Source organism: Thamnophis sirtalis, unplaced genomic scaffold (genome assembly GCF_051295495.1).
Source record: "Thamnophis sirtalis isolate CommonGarterSnake01/CBP01778 unplaced genomic scaffold, rThaSir2_p1.2 scaffold_3, whole genome shotgun sequence".
Taxonomy (NCBI): domain Eukaryota; kingdom Metazoa; phylum Chordata; class Lepidosauria; order Squamata; family Natricidae; genus Thamnophis; species Thamnophis sirtalis.
In genome coordinates this window covers 154,906,371-154,916,606 of record NW_028261383.1, presented here as the reverse complement: position 1 = coordinate 154,916,606, position 10,236 = coordinate 154,906,371, and the positions used below count along the sequence as shown (strand labels likewise).

The 10,236-nt window shown below is 42.8% G+C and overlaps 1 long non-coding RNA gene across 1 annotated transcript in view; it reads left to right on the top strand.

Moving 5' to 3' along the window:
- Nucleotides 1–254: 254 nt before the first annotated feature.
- The window catches only part of LOC106538099 (uncharacterized), a 94,365-nt gene continuing 84,383 nt past the window's right edge, over nt 255–10,236 (top strand). The window contains exon 1 of the long non-coding RNA XR_001312701.2: nt 255–2,157. This is a non-coding gene — a long non-coding RNA (uncharacterized LOC106538099). The remainder of the gene's footprint in view (nt 2,158–10,236) is intronic.

Here is a 10,236-nt window from a genome sequence, read left to right as displayed (position 1 = left end):
AAAGATAACGATGCCTCGTTTTCGCGAAATAGAGGAAAAGAAGGGGTGTTGCCTGGTTATGACAGAATATGATCAGGCAGGGTCGGCGGCGCAAATGTGGTTAATTCGGGGGCGGGGGGAGTGAGGGGTTGCGGGCGATGATGTCACTGCGGTCTGGTTTGCTGGAGACGGAGGAAGCCGGTTGCAGTCGGCCTCCCTTGCGCGCTGGGTTCAGTGTTTACTTGGGGAGGGAGGGGTGGAGGAAAGGGGGGTGGAGGATGGAAGGAAGGAAGGAAGGAAGCGCCTGGGCGGGAGGCGGAGGCGAGGAAAGGTCTGTTGACAGTGCAGCCCATTGGTTAAAGTCAAGGAGAAGCCCTGATAGAGCTTAAGCTCGGGACGGGCACAGAAGCCAATGAATGGTAAAAGAGAGAGAGAGAGAGAGAGAGTGCTGGGATTTTTTTATTTTTTTTTTGGCGTTGTTATTTTTTCCCCAAAAAATGCCAGGGCGAGGGAGGGAGGGCTACCCAGGAGCAACTTTCAGTAAGGGCGACTGAAGGCGGTGGGTGCTTTAAGGCACATGCGCAGTGCGCCTCCTTAGTCCTGGCCACCGTCAACCCCCCCTGGCGTACAACGACGAAGCAAACAGGAATGCCATTTTTAATTAGCAATTACGGGTGGCTTCTATTTGTTTGGCATCGGGAGGTTCTCCTTCGGCTTGCTGTTGATTTCTCCTCCCACCCCCTCAGGTTCACCTTGCCGACATCTGGCTTATGGTGGCTTTGCTCGAAGCGTTGTTTTTTGTTTTTGTTTTTTGGGGGAAAGGAAAACGCGGATTTATTTCTAGAAGTTGGTCCTCCCACATTTTTAGAGTGTGCCTCTCTTACTGGGTCCGCCTCACTTCACCTGCCTACCTTCGGCTCGCACCCCCCCCCTTTCTCTCCCCCGCCCATCGCTCTCTTTGTGTGAAAAATGCTGTTCGGTGTAACAATGTACCTTGTGCTTCCACGGGCTTTGATAATCGCCTGCTGTGATGATTTGCTTACGAAATGTTTATGAAATGTCCCTGTGATATAAGCCTGCTCTGTTTTGATTGTTCCCAATAACGTTCCAGTAGTCATGGCTGGATGGTTTGCAACCGTTTGAAAGCAGCTCACTTCAGGAATCTTGACTTGGTTTCTTGGCTTTCTAATTCTGATTAAGAGGTGGCCCTTTAGCAAAGAATTGTGACAGGCTCTATCAAAAACCGTGCACTGTCTGAATTAAAGCTGTTGAAAATACTATCACCCCTATTTTTCTTTTGCTTGACTGGCTATGTTACCTCAAACCCTTTTAATGTTGCTACTCCTCCTTTGATTATTTTTACAGACAGACAGACAGACAGACACTATTTTAATACATATATTTTTATATGTTATGAGGTTTTTAAATATTTGTAAGACTCCGAAGTATCTTCTGTGCTTTTTAATTGACTGTACCCCATGCTTATGCTGATCTATGACAGTAACAAACATTTGATTTAATTTGACCATGATGTGATATGGTCCAAAATATATATTTCCATATATAACAAAGAGATCCGAATCATAGGATAAGAAAACGGCGAGGACCTAAGATAAAAAAGGTGGGGGAGGGGAAACAATGACTAAGGTCCCCATTCTAGAGTTTTATTACCAAACAGCTCCCCCTTCTCCTTATGAATACAATAGGTGGAAATGCAAGCCTTGGGGAATGGCACCCTCCTGTTCGTCGGGGGGGGGGGGGATCTTTAGAGCCTTCAGTCTAACTCCTTCATGAAATATTTAGCGTGTTCTGCAACCCCAGTTTATAAAGGCCTGCCTGTGCCCCCCATCCCCTCCCCCGGGTGGAAGTTGACTCCGAGCAGCCTGCGCGAGTCTTTGCGCGGGGGGGGGGGGTTCCCCCAGGAGACAAGGGGCTCCGACTGGATCGTGCCGCGCCCGCCACATAAACCGACCAAGGTGGCAAACGCCAAGTGCCTCTTTCTCTCCACCCCCACCCCATGGGTTGGCATTAAGAACTAATCGAATCCCAAGACGTCCGGTGTTTGCCAGCCATCTTATCCGTAGAGACAACAACAATCGAAGCCAGCGGATCGCCACCACGGCCACGACCATCGTCACCACATCCGCTTCTAGATCCAAGGAAGAAAAGCCAGCAACGGTGAGTCGAGGGGCCTCTGGGAGGAGGAGGAGGAGGAGGAGGAGGAGGAGGAGGAGGAGGAGGAGGAGGAGGAGGAGGAGGAGGAGGAGGAGGAGGAGGAGGAGGAGGAGGGATGTCCGTCTGTGAAGGAGAAGTGGTGGCCCTGAGCCCCGGCTCCCCAGAGTCTCGGTTTTCCTGGCTGGGGCGTGGCGTGGCGAGAGGCTGCCAGGGAATCCCCCCTTGGCTCGGCAGTGCGGGCAGCGCGTCTCCTCTAGAGTAAGGGAGCTTGGAGCGGAAGAGGCCCCGCTCTTTCTTGCCAAAGCTTGGGGCCGGGGGTGTGTGCCTTGGTCGTTTGGTGAGCGCGCTTCGTAGGGGGATGTTGGAAAAAAATGAATAAAATAAAACAAAACCAATCCGGAGGTTTTCTTTGCCAGGGCGAACGTCTGCGAGCCGCCCTTCCTCTCCAGGCGTGTGAGAAAATCCGGGGTTGGTGCTCGGGGGATTGTAAGAAAGGGATTGGAATCAAAGCTCTTTTTAAAGGATCGGAGTACAGGGCGTAAAGAACCGTCGAGTTGTCTACCCCCGGCGCTTCCCTTCTCTTCCTGTTTCCCAGGAACACTGTTTTCTCACGTGGAGGTCCACTGGTTGGGATCAATGCCCCCCTTTCATATTTCTTCGTTACGCCCCTGTCGTTTGTTGTGTCTTTTTCTGGGACCAACAGACCTTCCTCTCTGTTACGGGATTGTGCAAGTCCAAAACACATTTTATAATGGATCGATTCGTTCTTTAGATTGACCTATGGCCGTGGTTCATAAATTTAGGAGATTTTTGTAGATATAAAAGGGATGGTTCTATTTTTTTAAATAGCTGATTTATTTCCCCAGCATTTTACAGACGTGAAGGGAAGGAAATAAATGGCTTCTTTTATCCATATCATTGAGATAGACAAGGAATAGAGTTAAAGGAATCTCAACCCTTATTGACATGTAGTGAAGAGGATGAATAGATTTCTGGGAATGCCAGAAATTGGATATTGCCAAACCCAATAGTAGGGAAGTGCCACAAACAGTATCAGGGAAGTGAACATTGAAAACCATGGATTTGTCAGGGTAATTAAGGTTAATCTCCCAATCCACACTGAACTAGAGTGAGGATTATCAAAATCCTCAGTGTGAAGCCTCTGTTCTAAGTGGATTTATTCAGGCTAATAACAATAACAATAACAACAGTCATTAAAATAATGCAAAGGACTTCACGGTCAGACCACCACAACTAAAAACCTCACATGTTTCGTTAACAATTGCAAAAACAAACCCACGGGAGAAAATACTGCTACAGCTATAGCCAATAACCATAACCATAATTTTCAAATGATGCTTGGTAGCTCTTTTGTAGCTCAGAAACAGAGAAAGAGAAGAAAGGGTCTGACTGGGAGTTGGAATGCTGGCTGAGAGAGGGTGGGGGGGGAGATGATAAACTGCAAAGCTTTGTAAAATGACAATTGCAATAATAAGAGTCATAATCCACTGTACGTGTAGGTTTTGTGTGTGTGTATTTTACATGTTTGTTAATAATAAATAATAAATAATAAATAAATGCGGAAAAAAAGAGTCACAATCCACTTTGAAGGGTGTCATATACCGATTTACATTCCATTCCATAGATAGAAAGAGAGAGAGGGAGAAAGCGTGAGAGCCTAGAGCTCTGCACATGAGCAGTCAGGATTTTGGGACTTAGATAATGTCACTAAATCCAGGGCCTCTAAAATAACAACAATCAGAAGGAAGACGTGCAGACTGAAAAGCAGGCTGGGTCATATCCAAAATCATAAGGCCTCATTTTTTTTTCTTTCTAAAGCATATCAAGGGAAGAGCCAGGAGAAAAAGCAGAGAAGACAGCTTTCGCTTTTCTTTGTGTGTGCCACACAACATCGGGGTGTTAGCGTGGGTTCCTTTGGCAATGTGTATCCTTGTCTATGGCTATCGGGGACTTGCATTCTTTTTTTTAAAATGTATGTTGGAATTGGTTCTGTGTATTTGGGGCTTTGGGAATATAAATATTTGGCCTGTTTTTCTTCTGCGATTTACAGCATTATTAACCTCCATTATTTTCAATGCAAGTTCATTTCGGAAAACTATTTTCTATTTTTTAAAACTCAATGAGGGCTGAAATGTTTGCTTAATGTCTCAAGATGAGCTCAGAGGTTTTAGAGAGGAATCAAATTAAGAAAACCAAGGGAAACGTCACCCCAAAGGCGCTTTAAGCAAAATGGTAACAACAGAGGCCAAAACGAAAGCTGGGTAAAAGAAAAGATTAATCAGAGACGGAAATATGGAACTCTACGTACAGCTGTGTGTGTGTATGTATATGCAGAAGGCATCTATGCTTCTAATAATTGTTCAATGGATATGCATGTATGTTCATGCGTCTGTGTGATATATGCTACACATTATATGTCTGGCCATTTTAGAAACACCTCCATCTTTCAGTGTCTTACTTGGAACAGTCTTGCCGAGTTAAATTAAGAGTTTCAATCTGATACGGATTTTACGGTTCTTTCTCCTTCATTATTTGGCTGACTGGGAATGGAGGACTGTTCGTTGCTGATGCTGGGAAACATCTTCTCAACATCTTCTCTGGCGTGCTCAGATGGGATTATTCCTTTCCCTTCTCTGATGTTCTGATTTTGGTTCTGTCCCAGAGAGAGGAAATCTGGTGGTTCAATGGACACAAAGAGATTTAAAATATACCAAATAGAGAAGCCATGGGACAGGTTGCTGACTTCCCCTCTAGTTTGGCTGTATCTTCCTTCCTTCCTTCCTTCCTTCCTTCCTTCCTTCCTTCCTTCCTTCCTTCCTTCCTTCCTTCCTTCCTTCCTTCCTTCCTTCCTTCCTTCCTGCAAATTCACCATCTTTTAAGCTATAGGGGATGTGATTACATTACCTAAGCATATAAGGGAGGAACCCACTGCTCCATAACAATGGGGTGCAATTTACTTCTTAGTAGATCTAGTGGAATACTTCTGTTGATCTCCATGGGATTTCTGCAGTCTCCCTTGTCTCTTGGCTCCATTGCTCAACTTTCCAGGAGCATAATTTTCCGGGTAGGTTATATAGCAATCCATTCCTTTGGTCAATGTTTCTTCTTTTAATATATGCAAATCTAATATGAAAAACCCGAGGCTGCTTCTGCTGCCTTCCTCAACATAGGGAAGCAGGGTTCCCTGGTTTTCAACTGTGTGAATTCAGTTCAAAGGTTGTTTCTCGACTTTCCATTTAAAAATAATTCTGTTTTGGCCACTGGATTCCCTACTGGGTCAGTCTAATCTAGAGCGTACCAGGGTTGCTTGGGCATTATTTAGATATTGTCCTTGATTTAAATAATCACGGAGGTTGTGGGTAAGAGAGAGACAACGTGAGTGTGCAAACGTGAGTGTGCAGTAACCTGCACTCCGATAAATGCATACATTTTTATGCTGTGTTATTTAATCCTGGTAGTAATTTCTGTTCCCCCTTCTTCATTCTTTTATTTAAACCACAATTTTTGTTTACTTGTTTTGTATACTGCCACCAAGTGACTGAAAGCTGACAATCCAACATTGTTCCAACATTGTTCCAATCCAGACTCTCTTCTCTCGCTTTTGATCCGTCTCCCCCACGCTCATTCCCCGCCCCCACAACCCCCGTTCTTCCCGAAGAGAAGATGAGATGGGGGAGGACGAAACCCAAAATAATCTTATTTCATAAATGAAGGGAGTTGAACGGCTTTGAGGGGAGGAAGAAGGATCGGCCGGCCGGCTGTAAAGGTCAGTCAAGCCAGGGCCCAAGACAGCCCCTATTGCTGAATTTTCAGCAGTCTCCTAGTAAGATCTTGGCTGCATAATTGCAACTAAGGAAAAGTTTGAACTGCCAAAGCTATTGGAAGTCGGCTGTTTGAAATGGAGTGTCTTTTGACTGCAAGTTCCTCGGTTGGCTGCTGTCGAAATTTTCGACCGGCCGGCCGCAGCACACACTCCCCTCTCGCTCTGGAACACGGCATTTTAAATCACTACACGATCAGGGTGTTCATAAAAATAGATACGGCGCATCAGCTGCGAGACACCCCTCTTTTCTTTGTCCCAGCCCCCCATCACTTTCCTAGCGGAAAGAAAGAAAGAAAGAAAGAAAGAAAGAAATAAGAAAGAAAGAAAGAAAGAAAGAAAGAAAGAAAGAAAGAAAATGAATGCACGTAAGCAATCCTAAAATACCAGGCTGCGTTCCCTTGAAAGCCAATGTAAACCGACTACTGTAGTTTCTTAAAAATGCAGAAAAAGAATTTTATAAATAGTTTAATTCTATTTAAGTGTTTATCTTTTTAAAACCACACATTGCAGTAACTAATACTGTGGTTTGGATGCTTTCGCCCTTCCTTCCTTCCTTCCTTCCTTCCTTCCTTCCTTCCTTCCTTCCTTCCTTCCTTCCTTCCTTCCTTCCTCTTTCATCTATCTATCTATCTATCTATCTATCTTCTTTCTTCTCTTTCTCTATCTGTTTTCCTACCTCCTTTATTTCTCCCTTCTTCCTCCCTCCCTCCCTTTCTCTTTCTGCCTTCCTTCCTTCATCTTTCCTTCTTTCTTTCTTCTCTCTTTCCCTTCCTTCTTTTCTTCCTTGCCTTTCCCTGCCCCCTTCCTTTTTCGAAGCATCTGGAGATGAATTTTCCCTCACCCCTTCCACCATGTGCAAACAATAAAATAAAATAAGAGCTCATAGATAATGGCAACCATTTCTCATTGCTGAATTATTATTCCTGAACATATTAAACTCCTATTCTTCTTTGTTTAATTTGTTCACAGGCACAAGTAGTTGCTTACAACCATATTTTATGTGACTGTATAATATTATGCTTTATAATTTTAAGACAGTAACTATTGTCCTTGACAGCACAGTGTGACGTCATGGCCCCTGCTCCTTTAAATGTCAAAATGAAAGAGGGGAAGCATTAGAGGGAACATTTCCATGCCATAAAATGTAATCAAAGTTAGCCATAAAGTTTTCTAACCTGAACATCCCTTGGTGAAATGTGAAATGTTATTGGACTGCCGTGGATGTTATGTGGAAGAACCCAACTACATAATTCATTTTTAAAAAAAAGTTCATTTCCCTTTCCTCCCCACTATCAGCAGACATGTTTCATATTATTTCAAAATGATATTAAATTATTATCACAAACATATTGACAGTAACATGCTTTAATTAAACCAAGAGAAATCTTTAGTTTGAGTTGCTTGTAGAGGACATGCCTTTAATTAATTAAGATTTAATTCAAGAGAGCTAAAGGTGGTGGGATGGGGGGAGGAAAATGTTGGAGATAGTGAAGTTGTATTGTTTACTTGATATGGTTCAAGGCGAACTTCCTTTGTGGACGTGAGAGATTTCAAATTTTGCGAAGCAAGAAGATCTGGGGGAAAAAAGAAAAGAAAAACAGATCAGTGGAGAAAACCATGCCGTCAATGGCTTTAAACATTGGTTGAGGATAGGAAATCTGCAGAAATGCTTAAGAAAATCAGAAAAGAACTTGAAATCTGGTAAAGAAAGGGTAATACATTTATTTCCAACTTGTTTAAAAACTATGTATTCTGTCTCTCTCACCCTGCTTCAGGTCCAATTAGTGTTGCTTTTGATCATTGCAGAGTTTTGCTTATCCCCAGATCTCCCATCCTCCATAATGCAAGCAATATTTAGATTTTGCCTCTCCCACACATTGCCTGGCTTCCTCCCTCCCTCCCCTCCCCACCACCTCTGGGAATAGCTTCCTTTTTAAACCTCTTGGTTATCTTCCCAGTATATGACTATGTCTGTTTGTATGTGCATGTATAAATATATACAAACCTCCTGGTTATCTTCCCAGTATATGACTATGTCTGTTTGTATGTGCATGTATAAATATATACGCATACTAGTATTCACCTAATACTGGGTAATTGTGCATGTGTGAACTTGTCCTGTACCATAGTGTGAAGAACTGCAGATCCGATTGTCTAAGAACAGAAGTTACAGTATGTCTTTTCATTAGTTTGGTAGGACCACACAATCATAACCAAGCAGGACGGTTTAAATATAAGGCATTTATATTCTGCTTTTCTAAAAAAAACCTGCATGTTTTGTTGTTTTTCTTCACATGGAAACAATTGAATTGTGAAATGTAGAAATGGGATTTCGGTGATAAACGAAGTGAAAAGGCGGAGAATCTGGGGAGAATGAGCAAGAAAATAAAATAAGGCAGAAAGAGAAAAGAAAGCCCAGATTTGCAATTCTCGCTGGTCTAGATATATTTACCAACAAGAATCCTTTTGATGGCATTTAACTCCATTGTTCTAGATTGGTTTTTCCGGTGACATTGGAATAAATATTTCAGTTTTGTAATGGCAGACAACAGAAGGGGGTCAAACTAAAGGAAAGTAATAAGTATATGTATTTTAAATAATCAAGATGTAAATACTGTTATGCAGTGGACACTTTGAAACAAGGCGAATATCTTCCTCGGACATAATTGGTTGGTGGTATTTATGTGCCATGTATTTTGGGTTAGCTTTCAAACATGATTATGGTTCATGACACAGTCCGCCAGATGTTTAGGCTGGATTTGGCATTTTTATCCACCTAACCCTAGTCCTTCCCAGGGACCTGCAACAGAGAGATGTTGGTTGCTTGCTGGTTTATTTGTCGTATTTTTATTATGGTTAGTTACCCAGTCCACTGGTTTAGTCTGAATTTGGCATTTTTATCCACCGATCATTGTTGTTGTTGTTGTTGTGTTATTTATGGGAAGAGTCAAGATTTGATTAAGAAGTTTATTTGGTAGGGGCAGTGTAATCTCTCTAAATAAATAATTGGGAAGCAAGAAGCCTTGCCTGTAATAAATGTCAAGTCCAAAATGGCCGAGATAACGTATCTAAGGTGAGATCAGCTCGAATGGAAAAAAAAGACGGGTTATGCTGCCCTGAGCATTTCACATAGAGCACCTTAAAACCCATGTTACTTCCATATAAAGGATGATCTCATGCTATATGCTTATGTGGTATTCTGATTATCTATCGATTTCCTGTTTCCAAGAGATGCATACATAATATCTTCCTGTAGGATTTCGGGTTTTTTTCCCCCTACGTGGCTACGTGTGACTTATGAAATGACGTGTAAAACATGCGTGGATGTGGACAGGGTTTTACAGCACTGGTGAAATCACATGGATATGTAGTCCTGGATCTGGTTACTGCACTAATTCGTCTCATCCACCTATAAAAGGAACCCAAAGGGGACATAACTAGCCACACTGATCTCTCTATATAGACAAGAGTGAAGACTCATGGGCTGTATGTATCTGTGCTTCATCAGTGTGCGCGTGGTTTGTGTTTAGGAGAGGAGTGAAGGATTCTAATCTATTTATCAAGGGATAATAATACACTATTTTCCACACAAAAGTTCAACCTAATCCTACATATGAACTGTAAACCAACGCATTTGACTTAAGGCAACTATTAATATATACATATTTAAATCGAACCAGGCAGAAAAAAAACACCTGCATTTAGGAATAATCCATTTTCAACACCCAGGTATCACAGCCTAGGAGAGAATTTGTGGATCCCCCCCTCGCCCTTGCGTGAACAGCTGATCTTCCAGTCATTAACATCCCACAGAATTCATCCCTCCCTCTCCCCTCCATGCTCCACAAACAGTCAAGTAAACAAATGCGTCTGGATTTCCATTCAAGATCACATCACAAAATCAGAGTCTGGCAAGAGGAAAAAGAAGGAAGGAAAAGCTCAAAGGTGTAACACTTGTTTCCTTTCAGAGATTATTCTGGGCTAGGAAACATGTGTGGAGTGTGCATTGTTGAAGCTTTCCTCTAAATCAGTCCATCAATTTGCCAATTATTGCTGGGAGAGAATCATAATGAGACATATTTTTCTCCTTTAGCATCAAGATAGAGGTAAACTCTAGGGGAGGAGGGGCGAAGGGAGAAAAAGGGAAAAATAGCTTATGAGTCAGAGATGTTATTACAGCTTTCTTTGGGCACTTTAGCTCCAGGGGGTGGGGAGGGGAGAGACCCAACTGCTATTCA